The sequence below is a fragment of the Castor canadensis genome, chromosome 3 (genome assembly GCF_047511655.1).
Source record: "Castor canadensis chromosome 3, mCasCan1.hap1v2, whole genome shotgun sequence".
NCBI classification, from domain to species: Eukaryota; Metazoa; Chordata; class Mammalia; order Rodentia; family Castoridae; genus Castor; species Castor canadensis.
In genome coordinates, this window is record NC_133388.1 from 128,301,912 (window position 1) to 128,321,858 (window position 19,947).

Below are 19,947 nucleotides of genomic sequence, written 5' to 3' on the forward strand. Positions count from 1 at the left end.
GTGCCACAATAATCATGTTATTTATAAACCAAAACCTTAATAAATCATAGATATCTGTTCACTCTATATCATATGGTACAACCAGCTTTTTAATTCAAAATACTGCATTCATTTTGAGAGAAAATACTCTAAATATTTCCTCTTTTTGTTTCATTTTATGAAACTCTTGCCAACTTGTGTGAGTTGATATGCAATTGCTTCATTTGTCTTGGTCTGAGAGCTTTAATGGTGATTTGACATTAAAATAAGAAATGTACTAGTGTTAGGAGATAAGTTAATGAATGTAATCTTCCCTCATGATTTTAACACGTGAGATAGCCCACTATGAGTGATTTCAAAGGCATTCTTGGTGGACTGAATGCTGCTGGACATACTATAAAGAAACCAATTCAATCCAAGTGTGATTGAGATAGCCTTTATCTAAATACCAGAATTACCTGCAGAGCTACTTAAATGCTCAAACTTGGCAGGGCAGGGTGTTGCTGTGTTTTCAGGCTTGTTCAATCAAACTGTAGGAAGAACCTCAGGAATGGGAATGAATGACACATCCTAGTATCATCCATAGCCAAGAGTTTGGGTAACTGGGATCTGAGAATGTTCACAGGTTACAATACAGCTATGGCAAAATGAAGCACTGCATTCTTTCCCAACTGTCCTGCTTGGACCTTCTAAGCAAAGCAGAGGCTGGCAGTGGGGAATAGGAAGACATTGGTGAAACACAGCTTTCCAGGAATGACTTCTTCATGACACAGAACTGGAGGTTAGGGGTAGGGATGCAGCGGGAGTCACTGCTCAGCTTCTCACTGTACTCCTGGAGTTCTATCAGTTTTGATGAATAAATGCCTTCTAATTTGGTGTAAGCTCCTGGATCCATTTCTAGAGATTGTAAATGATTGTCTTTACTAATTTGAAGAATTTATCATTTGTCTCTCTAGGTAAAAATATTCATGATAGTCCTCACATCGCCTTTGCAAAGTCTAGGATACCAGGTTTAAAACCCAGATTTGCAGCCCTGTAACTCAAACCTTGGAAGAGTCATCCTGGTTCAGTTTCACCAGCTATAAAATATAGGTAGTAATAGTACTATCCTCATGGTTCGTTGTGAGGATTAATCGATTTCATTTTTGTAATGCATTAATTCTTAATACATCTTGTGGCACATTTAGAACAGTGGCTAGACCATCACAAAGTTTGTCCTGCTCTGAAACTGGCTATCATCCTATCTTCCTGAGCAAGTTTCAGGCACTTGTCAACACATATGTGCACATACACAAAAGCTTGTTACTTTCTACTATGAACACAGTAAAACAGAAAACAAAAAGATGGACATGGAGACCAAATGAAATAACACTGAACTGAAAAACAAAATTGTAGTTTGTGTACACTGAATCAAGGCAACTCTGCATAGCAGCCTGCAAGGCAAGTGCAGGAAAGTTTTTTTTTTTTTAATAGAAAATTTCCACTAAACATTATTTTTGGAGGCAGTTTATTGGCTGGGCAGAAATATACTTAAATGCAAGCCCATTCTTATTGGTTAATTAGGACACTTCCTGCTGAGAAAGACTAAAGACCAGCTGATACTGACATCAATTGTTTAGCCAGGTCTTTTGGAATGTTCTGTGGTTTGATTTTTAGCAGGTTGGAGTGCAATATTTTCCCTATTTCTGGACTCCACTTTTGAAATTGTTAATTACTTCATTTTGCCTCACAATAATATAATTTACTTCAGGAAGAATGGCTCTGTGGAACTGAGAAGACACACACACTTTCATTTCCCTTTGATACACTGACCTGCCCACTATAAAAATTTTTGTCCAGTAAATATCAAATACTAATAAATCAGACTCCTTTGCCATGCAGGAGGAAGAAGCAAGTGGAATGGTGAGAAATGTTCCCATCAATAACACATATTTATGGAAAAGGGTAAATGAGTGCATGATCTGGGGAAAATATGGAGTTGAATGACTAATTTTCCTTTGCTAGAAAAAGTGAGTACTCACATGTAATATGCTTGCACTTTATTATACTTATTTTGCCTCCATTTACTTTATTTACAACTCTTTAAACATTCGATACTCATTAATAAATAGAGCAACAGAGACTTTCAATGGACACAATACACTTGTTTCCTCCTTGTGCATTCTTTTTCTTCAGTGCTGTGGATTGCACCAGTGTCTTCCATGTGCTAAGCAAGTGCTTTACACTGAGCTGTGCTTCCAGCTCCATTAAACTTGCACCCTTCTCTATGCTTCAACATGCTCTCAACAAAGCTGTCTGGAAAGTAGAGACCAGACTGCATCTGTGGAATTTTTCAAATATAGCTGGCAGATGAAAACTGAACTCAACAAAACAAAAGATTTGAATTACAAGTTTGGCATATTGGTCAAATAACTATGATGACAAGTTCTCTTACAAAGTTAAAATAGCCTTGGATTAAAACAGTTACAGATATAACTTCAAAGAGAAACTAGTAAGATGCTTATTTAAACAATATACCCCTTATTTGTTACTATATGAATTTTTAAAAGTATAGCTTAACATTGGTGTTTTTGATCAATTATAAAATGATATTGCTCTATAATCTTTTCAAATTTATTTGGTAATGTTCTTCCCAAAGAATAGTTTAAAATCTGTGATTTCTTTATAAATCAAAACTATAATTCAATATTCAGTATGCATATAATAATGCATACTGAATCTGTCTCTATGCTGTCCTGTATCATAAACAAACTTAACTTAGAGCAATGGTAATTTATTATTTGCATTTCTTTATAGTATATATCTCTTGGCATTTTCATTTATTTTCAGCTTTAATAAGATGGACTAGAATAGAAGAGTACACTGATGGTACAATAAAACTGCAATCCTCTAGCCCTTGAGAATTTGTACAACATATTCTGGTCATAAAGATTCCAAATATCTGTAAGAGAAACCAATAGGTAAGTTGGAAAGAAATATTTTAAACAAGGAGAGATTAATACTGCTCAGATTCTTCCATATATTAACTGTGTAGTTCAGGGCAGGACATTTGAAGATGTGTTGCCTCAATCTTCTTACCTGCAAAATGGTAGACATGGCAATATCTGAACACCAGCAATTGCTTGACATTAGAATTGTTTGAGAGTCCTACGAACCACCAAGAGGTGCTAGACCTAGGGAGGTGGGTTCTGCAAATCTGTTTTATGATTTGTAATTTGATTCTTGGGAAGCCAACATAAAGGACCTAAGTTTTGGAAATACTGAATCATGTCAAGTCTAAAGTTCCCTGATAAAGAACTGCAGTTCCATGAAAGGTAAAAATGGTAAAAATCAAATATTTTATTTCACATTTCTGCCCTTGTATTGTGTTGTATAATCTCTGCACATAATTTCTCCATGATCTTTCAGAAATCTCTTTAAAAATCCAAGGATAAGGGATGAGGCACAAAGAAGTTGGGAGTGGAATTTCTGTACCTAATAAATACCTATGTAGCCTGAATTTTGTGGATCTTCACCTAGATTTTGACAATGAAGTGACTCTTGGACTTTCTCCCTGTCCGTGGTGCTCTCCTCACCTGTAACTGTCTCCTCCAGCTTCCACCTAGGTCATTTATTGCCCACTTCGAGCAGGAATGTCACAAACAGGGAATCTGATTGATCCCACTTGATATTCATTCCAGACCACACCATCAAACACAGATGGCCTGCCCTTGAGCTGTGTACACACAGCTGATAGTAGTCTACATACCTGTGTCAATAATGACCCAGTGCTATCCCTTTACCAGGGACTGTGGGTGAGGCAGGTTCTGCTGGCAGATTCTTCTCTTGTGTGGTTAATAATCCACTCACATTTTCTTTTTAATAGGTCAGTACTGTTCTTGTCATAAGACAACCCTGAGACTCCATTTTGTTTACAATACTGATCATTTACTTACCAAATGTTATGGTTTGGATAAGTGTCTCACAAAGATATATGTGTTACAGTCTTGGTCTCCAGTGTGGTGCTATTGGGAGCTGACAGAGCCTGTGGGAGGTGGCACCCAGTGGGAGGTGGGACCCAGTGGGAGGTGGGACCCAGTGGGAGGTCCTTAATGACTGGACCTGGGCCATGAAAATTATTTGTGGGACCCTGTGGGTCCTCTCTCTTCTTCTGATTCAGGATATGAGCAGTGTTCTCTGACATGTGCTCTCTACCATTGCTATCTGATGCTTTCACCAAAGGCCCAAAGCAATGGGACTGCCCAGAATTAGGTTGAAACCTCCAGAACTGTGAACTAAATAAACCTTTTGTCTTTATAAGTTAATGGTCTCAATTACTTCAGTATATCAATATGATGCTGAATAATAAACCAAATTTTCATATTACAAGATACTCTAGAAAAATACATATTAACAAATACTAAGCTGTATAATAATCTAGGCCTTTTTAGGGAACTTGGGAGATAAATATTAACTTCTGCTACCTTGGGTCCAAATTAAATTTTATGGTTCTTTGTGTAATGAGGGTATAAACTACTCTGAAGCTCAGATATGCTGCCTTTAAGAGGGAGTGGTATCTCATTCAGATAAAAGATAAGCATAAGTTTACTTCTCTTTGCCCAACAGAGCTAAGAAAAATGGGATCAACTCATAAATTTATAACAAGATACCTGATGAAGGTTTGTGAACTACTCATACTTACCAGCTGTTCACAGCTCAATCAGAACAGCCTGTATACAGTCTCTAATTTAAATATAATTAGAACATCACAAACATTGTCCTTTTCCCTGAGAATGGGTATTCAACTGTAAGATGACTTTTCAAAATCACAGTCTATTTTCCACTCCAGAATTAAAACTAAATTGGATATTTTTATTTCTTCCCACTGCTAACACATTAGTGGGTACTGTTTGCTATCAAAGAATTGCACAAGCTGTTCTCAGTTTAATGACTATTTGTGCCAGACCATAAATTTCAAGGTCAACTCAAAGTTGTGCAGAACTGTGCAGGAGGAGTTAGGAATCTGTGAGTGAACTTTCTTGACAGTTCTCTCCAAAGAACATTTATACACTCTTCTTATGGGGTTCTATACAACTAATGGGTGCTCACAAAAAATGTCTCATTGTCAAGAGTATGGCTTAAAAAAGATCATATTATTTGTTCTGGTTTCTGACTGTCACTTTAACTTATGTCAGTACAACTATCCTAAAGTCAAGATAATTATTAAAATGTTTGCAGATAAGAGCAATCATCTGAAAATGCATCCAGGCCTACTTTGAACTTGTAAGAGCAAAACTTTGACTATGTCTGTAGTCCTGTAGTGTGATTCACATGGTCTTCTTTAAGATTAATACAGTTCAATGGGAGATTCCAAGATGGCAACTAGAGGGAGGAAGCAGAAAACGTGCTTCTTAAAGTAAAATCTTAGAGAGATGCTGGAGATATGCCTTGCAGGAAAAACCACCAAGAAGAGGCAAAACTCTGATACCTCCACACCCCCAAGCCCACGCATAGCATCCCCACTCCACGTAAAACAGAGAAACCAGGAGGGCCTCCGCACCACCAGATGCCAGCTCCTATCTTGCTTGGGAGAAACAGACCACCAGTACAGGAACCAGAGGGAAATGAAGAAAACAGATACCCAGATCCAGACTCCAACAAAATGAAGATAAACTATGCCAAAGAATCCAATGAAGCTCACAAGAACACCCGGAAAGAATAAATCCTGCAAGTAATCAATGAGAATTTTATAGAAATGATACTGGATATGGTCAACCAAAATGTACAGGAGACACTCAAGAAATTCCAAGACAACAAAAATAGAGAATTTGAGAAAGCATAAGAACAAATAAAATAAAGAAGAAGAAGCACTGTATAAACACAAAAGTGCAACAAAGAACACAATAAATAAAGAGATAAATGAACTCAGGATGAAAATAGGCAATATTAAAGAGGAAGTAACTCAGGATATGGAAAATCTGAGAAAAAAGAATGATACAGAAATGCAAAACAAAATGGAAGTCCAATCCAGCAGACTAGAACAAGCAGAATACAGAATCTCAGAACTTGAAGATGAAATGGTAATTAAAGGAAAAACCAAAGAACTATTAGTTAAACAACTCAAGACATGTAAAAAGAAAATGCAAGAACTTACTGACTCCATCAAAAGAACAAACCTGAGAATCATGGGCATTAAAGAAGGAGAAGAGGTGCAAGCAAAAGGAATGCATAATATATTCAACAAAATAATAACAGAAAATTTCCCAAATCTAGAGAAAAACTAAGCCCATATAAGTATAGGAAGCCTCCAGAACACCAAACAGACCTGACCAAAACAGACATACCCCATGATATATTATCATTAAAACAAGTACAGAGACTAGAGAAAGAATATTGAAGGCTAGAAGAGAGAAAAAACAAATGACATACAAAGGTAAACCCATCAAAATCACAGCAGACTTCTCAACAGAAACATTAAAAGCAAGAAGAGCATGGAGTGAGGTCTTCCAGGCACTGAATGAAAATAATTTCAAGAGACATTCCAAGATGGCGGCTAGAGGTAGGAAGCAGAAAGCAAGCCTCCTATAGTGAAATCTTGGAGAAACCACTGGAGACACACTTTGCAGGCATAATCACTGAGAAAAGGCATAATTTTGACCTCCTCACACCTCCAGCTGGCGCAGAGAATCTACACTTCACGTTAAACGGAGAAACGAGGAGGGCCCCCGGGCTGCCAGTGGCCAGCACCCACTGGGAAGATGTGGACCAGGTGAGCTTCGCGTTACCGCGGTTCTCCCACAGACAAGCCTGGGCCAGAGCAGCATAGCCCCCTGGACAGATTGACCTCCACCCAGGGAAAAAAAGAGAAACTGAGTAATAAGCAATAAGAACAATTAAGACACGCTGGAAAGAGGGTGGGGCACCCTGAGCACTGAAGATTGGGGGAAGGGAACCCTTCCCAGGACTGTAAATAAACTGTAAATAAACAAGCCAGACAGGCGGGAGAGCCTCTGGCGGGAGCAGGACGCGCGCCCAGCAACCAGGAGTGGGAAAACTTGTGAGAGTGGCAGAGGGAGAAAAACTCCACAGGAGAGGAGGGAAGACCCACTTCCTACGTGAGCTGTAAACAAACATGGTGGCTGGCAGGAGCACCAGCACTGCCCAGTAATCAGGAGCAGGAAAGCTTGTGAAGTGGCAGTGGGAGGAAAACTGCACAGGAGAAGGGAGAAGACCCACCTCCTACACGAACTGTAAATAAACACGCAGGCCTGACAACGCGGGTGCAGTGTCACCTTTCCCAGTGCTTGGAAAGGGGAAAGCTTGTAGCAGAGGCTCCCACACAGGAGAACTCTGAACAAACAAAGCTGTGGGACCAGGTGAGTGCTAAGCTCACCCCAGAGATCTGCATTAATAACACCTCCAGCAACAGAAGGCTGACAGCAGCAGGCAGGGAAGCCACAGCTGTAGATACCACTCTCAGAACAGTCTCCAGACTCTTTTTTTTTTCTTTTTCTCCCTATCTTTGATGAGAGAACAACCAAATTACACCTGCAAGCCAAAAAATTTACTGAAACTGTATTACATTTGAACTTGGGACATTTAGTGGGGCTTTTTTTTTGCGTGTGTGTGTGTGTGTGTGTGTGTGTGAGTGTGTAGTTTTGTTCTACTTTATGCATTCCCTTTGATGAGACAACTACAGAACAACATCTGAGGCACCAACTCCAGGACTGGAGATTGAGACAGACACCCAAATTATTAAGACTGAAACTGCATTGCATATAAACTTGGAAGTTTTTTGGTTTTTGTTTTTTGTTTTTTTAATTTTCTATTTTCCATTTTATTTTAATTCATTTTTATATATAGATATTTCTTTCATTTACTTATTTTTTATTTTTTTACCTTTGATTTTCAATCCTCTCTCTGTCTCTCTAATGTCTGTTCAGCTTACTGTCGATTAGTACACTAACACTCCCTGTTTATACCTTTGAAACTCCATTGTCTGATACCTTGTTCTGCTTTCTCCCTCTTGTCTGTACATTTGTTTTCCCCTTTCCTTTAACTTCTTCCTTTCCATCTCCGCTCACCCTTCCATTCTAAATATTACCATTGTTATTACAAGCTAGAAAATACTTAATTGCACACAGTACAGGGACAGTAACAACACCAATGACAATGACGGGAAGACAGAAAAAACAGGGAAACCAGTTTCCCCACAGCAAAAAATTAGTACAGGAACCAGAGGGGAATGAAGAAAACAGAAACTCAGATCCAGACTCCAACAAAATGAAGATAAACTATGCCAAAGGACCCAATGAAGCCCACAAGAATAATTTAAAAGAAGACATACTACAAGTACTCAATGAGAATTTTATAGAGATGATACTGGATAGGGTCAACCAAAATGTACAGGAGACACTCAAGAAATTCCAAGACAACAAAAATAGAGAATTTGAAAAAGCAAAAGAAGAAATAAAGGAAACCATAGAAGCACTGTATAAACACCAAAGTGAAAGAGAGAACACAATGAATAAATGGATAAATGAACTCAGGACAAAAATAGACAACATTAAAGAGGAAACCAACCAGGATATGGAAAACCTCAGAAAAAAGAAAGAAACAGAACTGCAAAACAAAACAGAAGGCCAATCCAGCAGAATAGAACAAACAGAAGACAGAATCTCAGAACTTGAAGATGAAATGGTAATGAAAGGAAAAACCGAAAAACTATTAATTAAACAACTCAAGACCTGTGAAAAGAAAATGCAAGAACTCACTGACTCCATCAAAAGACCAAACTTGAGAATCATGGGTATCGAAGAAGAAGAGGTGCAAGCAAAGGGAATGCGTAATATATTCAACAAAATAATAATGGAAAATTTCCCTAATCTAGAGAAAGATATTTCCATACAGATGCAAGAGGCCTCCAGGACACCAAACAGACCAGATCAAAATAGAATTACTCCACAACATATCATCATTAAAACAACAAGTTCAGAAACTAAGGAAAGAATATTGAAGGCTGTAAGAGAGAAAAAACAAGTAACATACAAAGGTAAACCCGTCAAAATCACAGCAGACTTCTCAACAGAAACATTAAAAGCAAGAAGAGCGTGGGGTGAGATCTTCCGGGCACTGAATGAAAATAACTTCAACCCCAGGATACTCTACCCAGCAAAGATATCATTCAAAATAGATGGAGCAATAAAAGTCTTCCATGATAAACAGAAACTAAAACAATATGTGGCCACAAAGCCACATTACAAAAGATTCTGCAAGGGATTCTGCACACAGAAAGTGAAACCCAACATAACCATGAAAGGGCAGGCAACACCAAACCACAGGATAAGAAAAAGGAAGACAGTAGAGAGTAACATCAAGTTAGGTACACACAATCAAACCTTCAAACAACTAAGACAACTAAATGGCAGGAATCACCACATACCTATCAGTACTAACGGTTAATGTTAATGAACTTAATTCACCCATCAAAAGACACCGTTTGACAAAATGGATTAAAAAAGAAGATCCAACAATTTGTTGCTTACAGGAGACTCATCTCACCGACAGAAATAAGCATATGCTTAGGATGAAAGGCTGGAAGAAGATTTACCAAGCCAATGGCCCCCAAAAACATGCAGGAGTAACAATACTTATCTCTGACAAAGTAGACTTCAAACCTACATTGATCAAACGAGATAAAGAAGGACATTCCATACTAATAAAAGGGGAAATAGACCAAAAGGAAATAATAATCATCAATCTGTATGCACCCAATGTCAACACACCCAATTTCATCAAACATACCCTGAAAAACCAAAAGCATATATAAATGCCAACACAGTGATTGTGGGAGACTTTTAACACCCCATTATCATCAATAGATAGGTCATCCAAACAAAAAAATCAATAAAGAAATCCAAGATCTAAAATATGCAATACATCAAATGGACCTAGTAGATGTCTACAGAACATTTCATCCAACTTCTACACAATATACATTCTTCTCAGCAGCCCATGGAACCTTCTCCAAAATAGATCATATCCTAGGGCACAAAGCAAGCCTCAGCAAATATAAGAAAATAGAAATAATACCGTGCATACTATCTGACCACAATGCAGTAAAAGTAGAACTCAACAACAAAAGTAAAGACAAAAAACATGCAAACAGCTGGAAACTAAATAACTCATTACTTAATGAAGAATGGATCATCGATGAAATAAAAGAGGAAATTAAAAAGTTCCTGGAAGTCAATGAAAATGAAAACACAACCTACCAGAACCTACGGGAAACAGCTAAGGCAGTCCTGAGAGGCAAGTTTATAGCCATGAGTGCATATATTAAAAAGATTGAAAGATCCCAAATCAATGACCTAATGATACATCTCAAACTCCTAGAAAAACAAGAACAAGCAAATCCCAAAACAAATAGTAGGAGAGAAATAATAAAAATAAGAGCTGAAATCAATGAAATAGAAACCAAAAAAACCATACAAAGAATTAATGAAACAAAAAGTTGGTTCTTTGAAAAAATAAACAAGATCGATAGACCCCTGGCAAACCTGACTAAAATGAGGAGAGAAAAAACCCAAATTAGTAGAATCAGGAATGCAAAAGGGGAGATAACAACAAACACCATGGAAGTCCAGGAAATCATCAGAGACTACTTTGAGAACCTATATTCAAATAAATTTGAAAATTTAAAAGAAATGGACAGATTTCTAGATACATGTGATCATCCAAAACTGAATCAAGAGGAAATTAATCACCTGAATAGACCTATAACACAAAACGAAATTGAAGCAGCAATCAAGAGTCTCCCAAAAAGAAAAGTCCAGGACCTGATGGATTCTCTGCTGAATTCCATCAGACCTTTAAAGAAGAACTGATACCAACCCTCCTTAAACTGTTCCACAAAATAGAAAGGGAAGGAAAACTGCCTAACATATTTTATGAAGCCAGTATTACACTTATCTCAAAACCAGGCAAAGACACCTCCAAAAAGAAGAACTATAGGCCAATCTCCTTAATGAACATTGATGCAAAAATCCTCAACAAAATAATGGCAAACCGAATTCAGCAACACATCAAAAAGATTATTCACCACGACCAAGTAGGCTTCATCCCAGGGATGCAGGGGTGGTTCAACATATGAAAATCAATAAATGTAATAAACCACATTAACAGAAGCAAAGACAAAAACCACTTGATCATCTCAATAGATGCAGAAAAAGCCTTTGATAAGATCCAACATCATTTCATGATAAAAGCTCTAAGAAAACTAGGAATAGAAGGAAAGTTCCTAAACATTATAAAAGCTATATATGACAAACCTACAGCCAGCATTATACTTAACAGAGAAAAACTGAAACCATTCCCTCTAAACTCAGGAACCAGACAAGGATGCCCACTATTTCCACTCCTATTCAACATAGTACTGGAATTCCTAGCCAGAGCAATTAGGCAAGAAGAAGGAATAAAAGGAATACAAATAGGTAAAGAAACTGTCAAAATATCCCTATTTGCAGACGACATGATCCTATACCTTAAAGACCCAAAAACCTCTACTCAGAAGCTTCTAGACATCATCAATAGCTATAGCAAGGTAGCAGGATATAAAATCAACATAGAAAAATCATTAGCATTTCTATACACTAATAATGAGCAAATGAAAAAGAATGTATGAAAACAATTCCATTTACAATAGCCTCAAAAAAAATCAAATACCTAGGTGTAAACCTAACAAAAGATGTGAAAGACCTCTACAAGGAAAACTATACACTTTGAAGAAAGAGATTGAGGAAGACTATAGAAAGTGGAGAGATCTCCCATGCTCATGGATTGGTAGAATCAACATAGTAAAAATGTCTATACTCCCAAAAGTAATCTACATGTTTAATGCAATTCCCATCAAAATTCCAATGACATTCATTAAAGAGATTGAAAAATCTACTGTGAAATTTATATGGAAACACAAGAGGCCACGAATAGTCAAGGCAATACTCAGTCAAAAGAACAATGCAGTAGGTATCACAATACCTGACTTCAAACTATATTACAAAGCAATAACAATAAAAACAGCATGGTACTGGCACAAAAACAGACATGAAGACCAGTGGAACAGAATAGAGGACCCAGATATGAAGCCACACAACTAAAACCAACTTGTCTTTGACAAAGGAGCTAAAAATATACGATGTTGAAAAGACATCCTCTTCAACAAAACCTGCTGGGTAAACTGGTTAGCAGTCTGCAAAAAACTGAAACCAGATCCATGTGTATCACCCTATACCAATATTAACTCAAAATGGATCAAGGATCTTAATATCAGACCCCAAACTCTTAAGTTGATACAGGAAAGAGTAGGAAATACTCTGGAGTTAGTAGGTATAGGTAAGAACTTTTTCAATGAAACCCCAGCAGCACAGCAACTAAGAGATAGCATAGACAAATGGGACCTCATAAAGCTAAAAAGCTTCTGTTCATCAAAAGAAATGGTCTCTAAACTGAAGAGAACACCCACAGAGTGGGAGAAAATATTTGCCAACTATACATCAGACAAAGGACTGATAACCAGAATATATAGGGAACTTAAAAAACTAAATTCTCCCAAAACTAATGAACCAATAAAGAAATGGGCAAGTGAACTAAACAGAACTTTCTCAAAAGAAATTCAAATGGCCAGAAAACACATGAAAAAATGCTCACCATCTCTAGCAATAAAGGAAATGCAAATTAAAACCACGGTAAGATTCCACCTCACCCCTGTTAGAATAGCCAACATCAGCAACACCACCAACAACAGGTGTTGGCGAGGATGCAGGGAAAAAGGAACCCTTTTACATTGCTTTTGGGAATGCAAACTAGTACAACCACTCGGGAAAAAATTCTGGAGGCTTCTTAAAAATCTAAACATAGATCTACCATATGATCCAGCAATACCACTCTTGGGGATATACCCAAAAGACTGTGACACAGGTTACTCCAGAGGCACTTGCACACCCATGTTTATTGCAGCACTATTCACAATAGCCAAGTTATGGAAACAGCCAAGATGCCCCACCACTGACGAATGGATTAAGAAAATGTGGTATCTATACACAACGGAATTTTATGCAGCCATGAAGAAGAATGAAATCTTTTCATTCGCAAGTAAATGGATGGGACTGGAGAACATCATTCTGAGTGAGGTTAGCCTGGCCCAAAAGACCAAAAATCATATGTTCTCCCTCATATCTGGACATTAGATCAAGAGCAAACACAACAAGGGGACTGGACTCTGATCACCTGATAAAGCGAGAACACACAGGGGAGGTATGAGGATAGGTAAGACAACCAAAAAACTAGCTAGCATTTGTTGCCCTCAATGCAGAGAAACTAAAGCAGATATTTGAAAGCAACAGAGGCCAATAGGTGAAGGGTACCAGGAACTATAGAAAAGGTTAGTTTGAGAAGAATTAATTTAGATTAATGTACAGGAAAGCAATGCAAGTCAACTTCCTGTATAGTTATCCTTATCTCAACTAGCAAAAACCCTTGGTCCTTCCTATTATTGCTTATAATCTCTCTTCAACAAAATTAGAGATAAGGGCAAAATAGTTTCTGCCTGGTAGCAAGGGGGTGAGGAGGACAGAGAGGGGGTGGGGGGGTAAGGGAGGGGGCCAGGGGAAGGGGGGAGAAATGACCCAAACATTGTATGCATACATGAATAAAAGAAAAATAATATAGTACAATGCATGATCAACTTTCCTGAAGTGATCGATATTAATTATAAGACACATTGAGTTAACATGTCAGCAGTTTAGTTCCTAACTACATGAACACAGTCATCACCAAACAGATGCTGCTTTGCAGATCTTGTCAGTCACTATTTCAGGTTGATGACGTAATGCAGTGGCTATATTGCTTTTTTGGAAAAAACTTGTGTACTGAGATCATCTGACTTCTGCTTTGTACTGGGAATAAATTTTAAAAATCTATTATGTGCTAGGAGTTGATATATATTCAAAATAATGCAAAAAGAGACACATTTCAAAATCAAGGTCCTTTGATCAATAATTAAAATGTCCAGTGCCTTTGACAAGTCAAAATTTTTTTGATCTTGGTTTAACTCTGAAGTCTACACACACATGCACATGTACACACACACAGGCATACACAAAAGCACATGTATTCTGAGTTTGGGCTTTCTGCACATGAGGTCAGTGATCAGGGAAGGGAATTAGTAAATTTCTCTAAATTCACCCAGAAGGGCTCCCCCACTCTGCCAGACCTGCTAGGTACAGTGGGGATACAGGGAAACTGGACAATATTACAGGTCAGTTTTGAAATGAACATTGAGAGACTTTCTCTGTCTACTAACAGTGCTGACCATTTCCAGGGGTTTTTAGCATTCTCCCTTCCTGGGAACTTCTGACTTGCCTCTCTAAGGTTGTACCATTTTCAAAGTAAGGCAGAGACCTCTTTCTTCTGATTATAACCATCTTTATTTTATTGCCCATCTCTCTTCAATGTCTAACATTCTCTTGGTGAATCAATGGCTAAATAGTTCAAATGCTAATTTGGAAATCAGAGAGTTAATGTGAACTGTGTTTTATTTTTCAGACTTTCTTCCCCAAACCTGCACTAGAATGTCTCCAGAAGGTGAGTGATTTTTATGGGTTTGAGCCATTGACCTGTCTCTGTAACAGAGAAGACACACACAAAAATATTTGTTGTCTGGATTAAATGAGTGCTTCATAAAACTTCATCAGAGGTTGGTACACCTGTGTCTTCTCTGGTAGATGGACAGCAACTATGGCTTGGAGGCAGATACTCAGTCCTTTCCTAAGTGACTTTGGGCAATATGTGAAGAAAGGGTGCAGTGATCTCTCAGATCTGTGGGATTTTTTCAATATTATTCATGTCCAGCATATTCAGCATAAGCCACCCCCAGGGGAAGATTTTGTGTCAAATATAAGCATTATTGTTTATTTTAAATGTATTTTTAACATATCTTTAAATAGCCACCATTTCTCAAATAGTGCCTTTTGGCTCCCAAATCTTTGTAATTTGAGATTTGGGGATGCTAAAAGTTCCTTCACTGTGTGTGTGTGTGTGTTCTTTGTCGGTCGATTTCTGGAAAGAGTTTGACAACTTTGCCTGCCAAGTTTCTCTTTGCAAAAGTTTAATACCATGCAATTTCTGTGAATGAAACTGATGATATTGGCGAGTGTTGCCGTATTTTCCATATAATGTTAAAATTGTAGTACTTGCTATTTTACTTGTTAGTTTATCCCAGGAAAAGCAGATTTTATTTCTATTTAGTTTCAAAAATATCCTTGCAACTTTTTGAAGAAGTTTGAAGTGCTTTGGTATGTATTTTTAGTTATGTTGTAAATCAAAAGTCTCACGTTTGGTTTTATTTTTAAGAATATATGACAGTTGAGTATAAATATAAGGATTTATTTTTGCTGCTGATTTTTTGGTTCAGCAGCTCTTAAATAGGAACACATATTCTAATTAGTTTTCAAATTTCAATTAGAATGCTCTAATAACTCTTAGGTTCCTGACATTTCACTTAGCAAGAAGACTAATTGTAGTTAAAAATCCTATGTAGAAGGCTACTAGAAGCAAAGCATTAAAAGCACTGAATTAACTAATGCAACTAAATGTAAATTTATATTCGTTGAGGCTCTAGTCATTTGTTAATCAGGTGCCAATTGAAACAAAGCATACTTACGGAGGTTGGAGAACAAAGATAAGTTTGTTATCATATACATGTTTGTCAAGAATCATGTCCTCCATAATTGTCATTGATTAAACATGGGCACATTTCTCTAGAAATCAGATGTTCCTATACATCCTATCATAGACAGTCCTTCATTCTAAATGATATCATGCATATTTTTTGTTAGTAACCACATTCCTATAATTATGAAATTAGTGATAATCCCAATGTTATCAAGGGGCATTGCGCAGTCCCCATTCTGCTTGTATAAGCAGACACTCACAGAGTTACAGAGATTTGTGGTTCTTTTACAGTTTGCATTTTATATTTTAGAAAACAATGTTTTTCAGAAGCAAGTATACTATATTATGTACAATGTTGCAAATTACATGTTAATCTCCCTCTTTTTAACATCGGGATGCATATGTAACAGAATATTAAAAGTATGTGAGCCATATGAGATTTTTAAGAATCTATAACCAGGGCACCTCTTCAAGGAACTTTGAGACTTTAATGTGAGAGAAGAAACCTGACTTCACCCCTACACATGCATTCTCTGTACTTTCCAGGGTTGAGGGCATGGCTCAAGACAGTTAAAGACATGCCTAGCAAGCACAAGGCTCTAAGTTCAAACTCCATTACTACCTAAAAAAATGTGTTTTTCAGACACCAGGTTTCATGTGCAGACCAAAACTGTGCGACTTAAAGAATACAATCAAAAGTCATGCTCCCTAAGCAATACAACATTGCTGGTTTTGGAGGCTCCAAGTTTCTGGAAGAAATATCTACATCATAAGGACCACAAGGCTGAGACTAAGAAGGACCCAAGAGTGCTGCCGATGCCTTTGTACAGTGGGGAAATCAGAGGCTGGAACTGAATTACATGGCAGTGACATTTTAGAGAAATACAGTGGTTATCAATACAACTTTTGAAAAATTAATTATAATGCATAGATACAATACTGAGAAAAAATGAGGTAGATCACTACAGTTACTTTTAGGAAATAGTGAAGAGGTTTGGCAGAGATGAACGAATGTGGGTTGTAATACACATGTGCATAGAAGCAACACTAGCATCTCTCTGTATAGTTATCTTTATCTCAAGCTAGCAAAAAAACCTACGTCTTCCTTATTATCTCTTATGTTTTCTCTCCAACAAAATCGGAAAACAAGAGGGCAGAATAGGTTCTGCCCACAAGCTGTGGTGGGCCGGAGGGAGGTGGCCCAAACAATGTATACATGTGTGAATAAATGTAAAAATGATAAAATTTTAAAAAAGAAAAGAAAATGAAACTCAGTCTCTGTCTCAGCCCAATTATAAATGATGCAGACGTGCCCAGGCATAGTGGTACACACTTGTAATCCCAAATACTTGGGAGATGGAGATTGGGAGGATCACAGTTCAATGTAAAACATTAGTTTCAAGGCAAAACGTTAGTGAGATACCCATCTCAAATAACAAGCCATGCATGGTGGTATACATCTGTAATGCAGCTACACTGGAAGCATAGGTAGGAAGATCACAGAATGAAGTCAGCCTGGGGCAAGAAGTGTGAGACCTCTTTGAAAAATAACTAACCCCAAAAAGAGCTAAGGACATGGCTTAAGTGGTATAGCACCAGCCTAGCAAGCAAAAGGCCCTAAGTTCAAGCCCCAGTACTGGCAGTAAAATAAAAAAAATTAAAGATGAAGCCTGCTTTCATTCATTCTAACATTGTCTAATCCTCAGACATAGATGCTTCAGGGAAAATAAATGAATAAATAAATAAACATCATGCACACATACATACACAAATAAGACAACAGATGGCTTTGATTTACTTCTTGGAGACTTATTTTATCAGTGTTTTTATTATATGTGTAGTATAGCTTTCACTCTACTCCACACCCAAAACCATATATAAAATTATATTTAAATTTAAAGACCTTTATTTCAAGAAGTGATATTTTAACTAATGACAACCTGGAGTTGCTTTCTGAATTTGAAAAAAGTCCAAGAAATACCTGTTGCAAGCATGAATCTCAAGAAAGAAGTTAAAGATTTGAAGAGAATGAATGGAAGAATATACATAAATTTATTAATGATGTTAGGGTCCACAGAAGATAAAACCGATAAATTTATACTGCATCTGAAAATGAAAGTATAGCAAAAAACTAAGCAGTTAGAATTTCAGGATATGAATTAAACATACACTGTTACTTACCTCTTGCCTTGCAGCATACTGCCCCAAAATTACCAGCTTTAAATAATATAGATTTATTTTCTCACTCTTTCTGAGGGCTAGGAATTGAGGCATGATTTATATGGAATCCTCTGTCTCAGACCCTCTTAACAATGCAATCAGGATGTTGACTACGATCTTGGTCTCATCTGAAAGCACAAATGGAGAAGGATCCTCTCTACGAGTCACTCACAGGGTCATGACAGGATTCATTCCTCAGAGGCTGTTGTACTGAAGGCCTCTGTTCTTCACTGGCTGTCATTCAGTTCTATGCTACATGGTCTTTCTACATAATAAGTTGTTTTAATAAAGACTAAAATCCAAGAAAGAACTACAAAGAAGTCAGAAAGATATGTCACATCCTCTTTATATGACAGGTGATATCCTACACTTTTACCATATTCTATTTATTTAGAGCAAGTGGCTAGCTCTGAGCCACCCTAAAGGAGAGGCATTACACAAAGACAAGAATACTAAGCTAGTGATCATGGAGAAACAACTTTGGAAGCTTTGTACCAAGTATCTATTACACAAGTGCATATTTTTACCTTAGTTTATTTACAATTTCTCTTTTAAAAGACTACAAGGATAGACACCATCTTTTCTTTTTACTCATATGTAAAATTCCTACTCTTTGATTCATTGGTAACTAACTTATAATGTACCAAACCAAAGAATAGATTAGTGGGCTGTCTAAGTCTCCTTTGTTATGGGTGAATAAGTGGCAATGGTGGGAAAGAAAAAGCCAAATTTCATCAGTCTTGACAAGAGTTGGCTGAAAATAATATTTCCATGCCTGTCTGCTCTCTATTTATACAACTTTACATTCTCTGCTTTTCCACTCTGAATATAAAATCTACATCAATCAAAGCACTTTGGTTATTAGGACATCTCTCATACCTCCAAAAAATAGTGAATGTTTCCTTACAACTTTCTATGCACTTGAATACAAATCATTTGTTTTCCCTATAACCTTCCCTGGGTATTCTTTATACAACACTTCTATCCCAGAGTAAATGGTTGGTAACAGTAAGAATATAATGAGTGGTGCGGCATCCTTAACTTTCCTCTAGGAAATATATTTTCTAGAAATAAAGATTTGATAATTCTAAAAGTGCTCTAAGTCTGTGATGTCTTGCAGTATAGTAGTATTGCTCTAGGGACATGTTCTAACAGTTACGTAAAAACAGCTGCACGGTAATAATCACAAATGAAAAGTGAGGTTGCGAAAACCATGAAGTAAGTTAGCAGAGCTTTCAACAGAAAAAATCTGCCATAGGTGTCTCTTCTTTCAACTCCAAGGAAATGACCATGATACATTGTGTGGAAAGAACTGCCAGTCCAGCTTAGACTGGGAAGGGTAACAGGGTTACCTATCTGGATCCCATTAATTTTCATTGTCTTACCTGGTTGATTGTAATGACATTCAGAATATGCCCCACAGCCTATGTCACCTTGACATATTTATTTTTGAGTGAAAAACACCAAATGCAAAGAGGACATTCTGATTTTCCTTTTTGCCCCAAAAGCAGGAAGTAAAATTCCCACATGAAAGGTGTTCCTCCCTGTACTAAGAGGAAGAAAGACATTTTTATCATCAGATATAAGAATTAAGGTGAACAGAACTTTGTACAAACAAACCTTGCTGAACTAATGTTTATTGTCCTAGTCCTTTGTTGTCAATTAACTGCTTTAGCCCAAACTCCTTTATCTTCTCATTTTTCACAATTTCCTGTTCTTAGTCTAACCCAGGATATAAGCTTTGGGACTTAACAGTTTGGGGGGGGGGAGGGTCTTCATTTTTCTTGAGGAGGCTTCCATATACACATAAAAAAATCATGAAATAAAATTTTCCTGCTTTTCACCTGTTAATCTTACCTATGTCAGTTTAATTCTTAGGCACAATTGAAGACCCTGAGCAGACAGAAGAGAAAATGTATTTCCATTGAAATTGTACCTTGAAGATTACCAGAGAGACTGTATCTAATAAATTAGCTTTAATATAAGAGTTGAGTTACACTAACTAACTCTTATTAAAAAATCAACTCAGAGTGAACTCAG

At 37.2% G+C, this 19,947-nt stretch overlaps 1 long non-coding RNA gene across 4 annotated transcripts in view; it reads right to left on the bottom strand.

Moving 5' to 3' along the window:
• Window positions 1-19,947, bottom strand: part of LOC109673965 (uncharacterized) — a 160,818-nt gene that overhangs the window by 20,391 nt on the left and 120,480 nt on the right. For 3 of the 4 annotated variants that reach the window (XR_012446335.1, XR_012446337.1, XR_012446334.1), the window contains one exon: window positions 321-3,057. The exons of the other annotated variant lie outside the window; for it this stretch is intronic. This is a non-coding gene — a long non-coding RNA (uncharacterized lncRNA). Of the gene's footprint in view, window positions 1-320; window positions 3,058-19,947 lie in introns of those variants that run through there. 4 annotated transcript variants of the gene reach the window in all.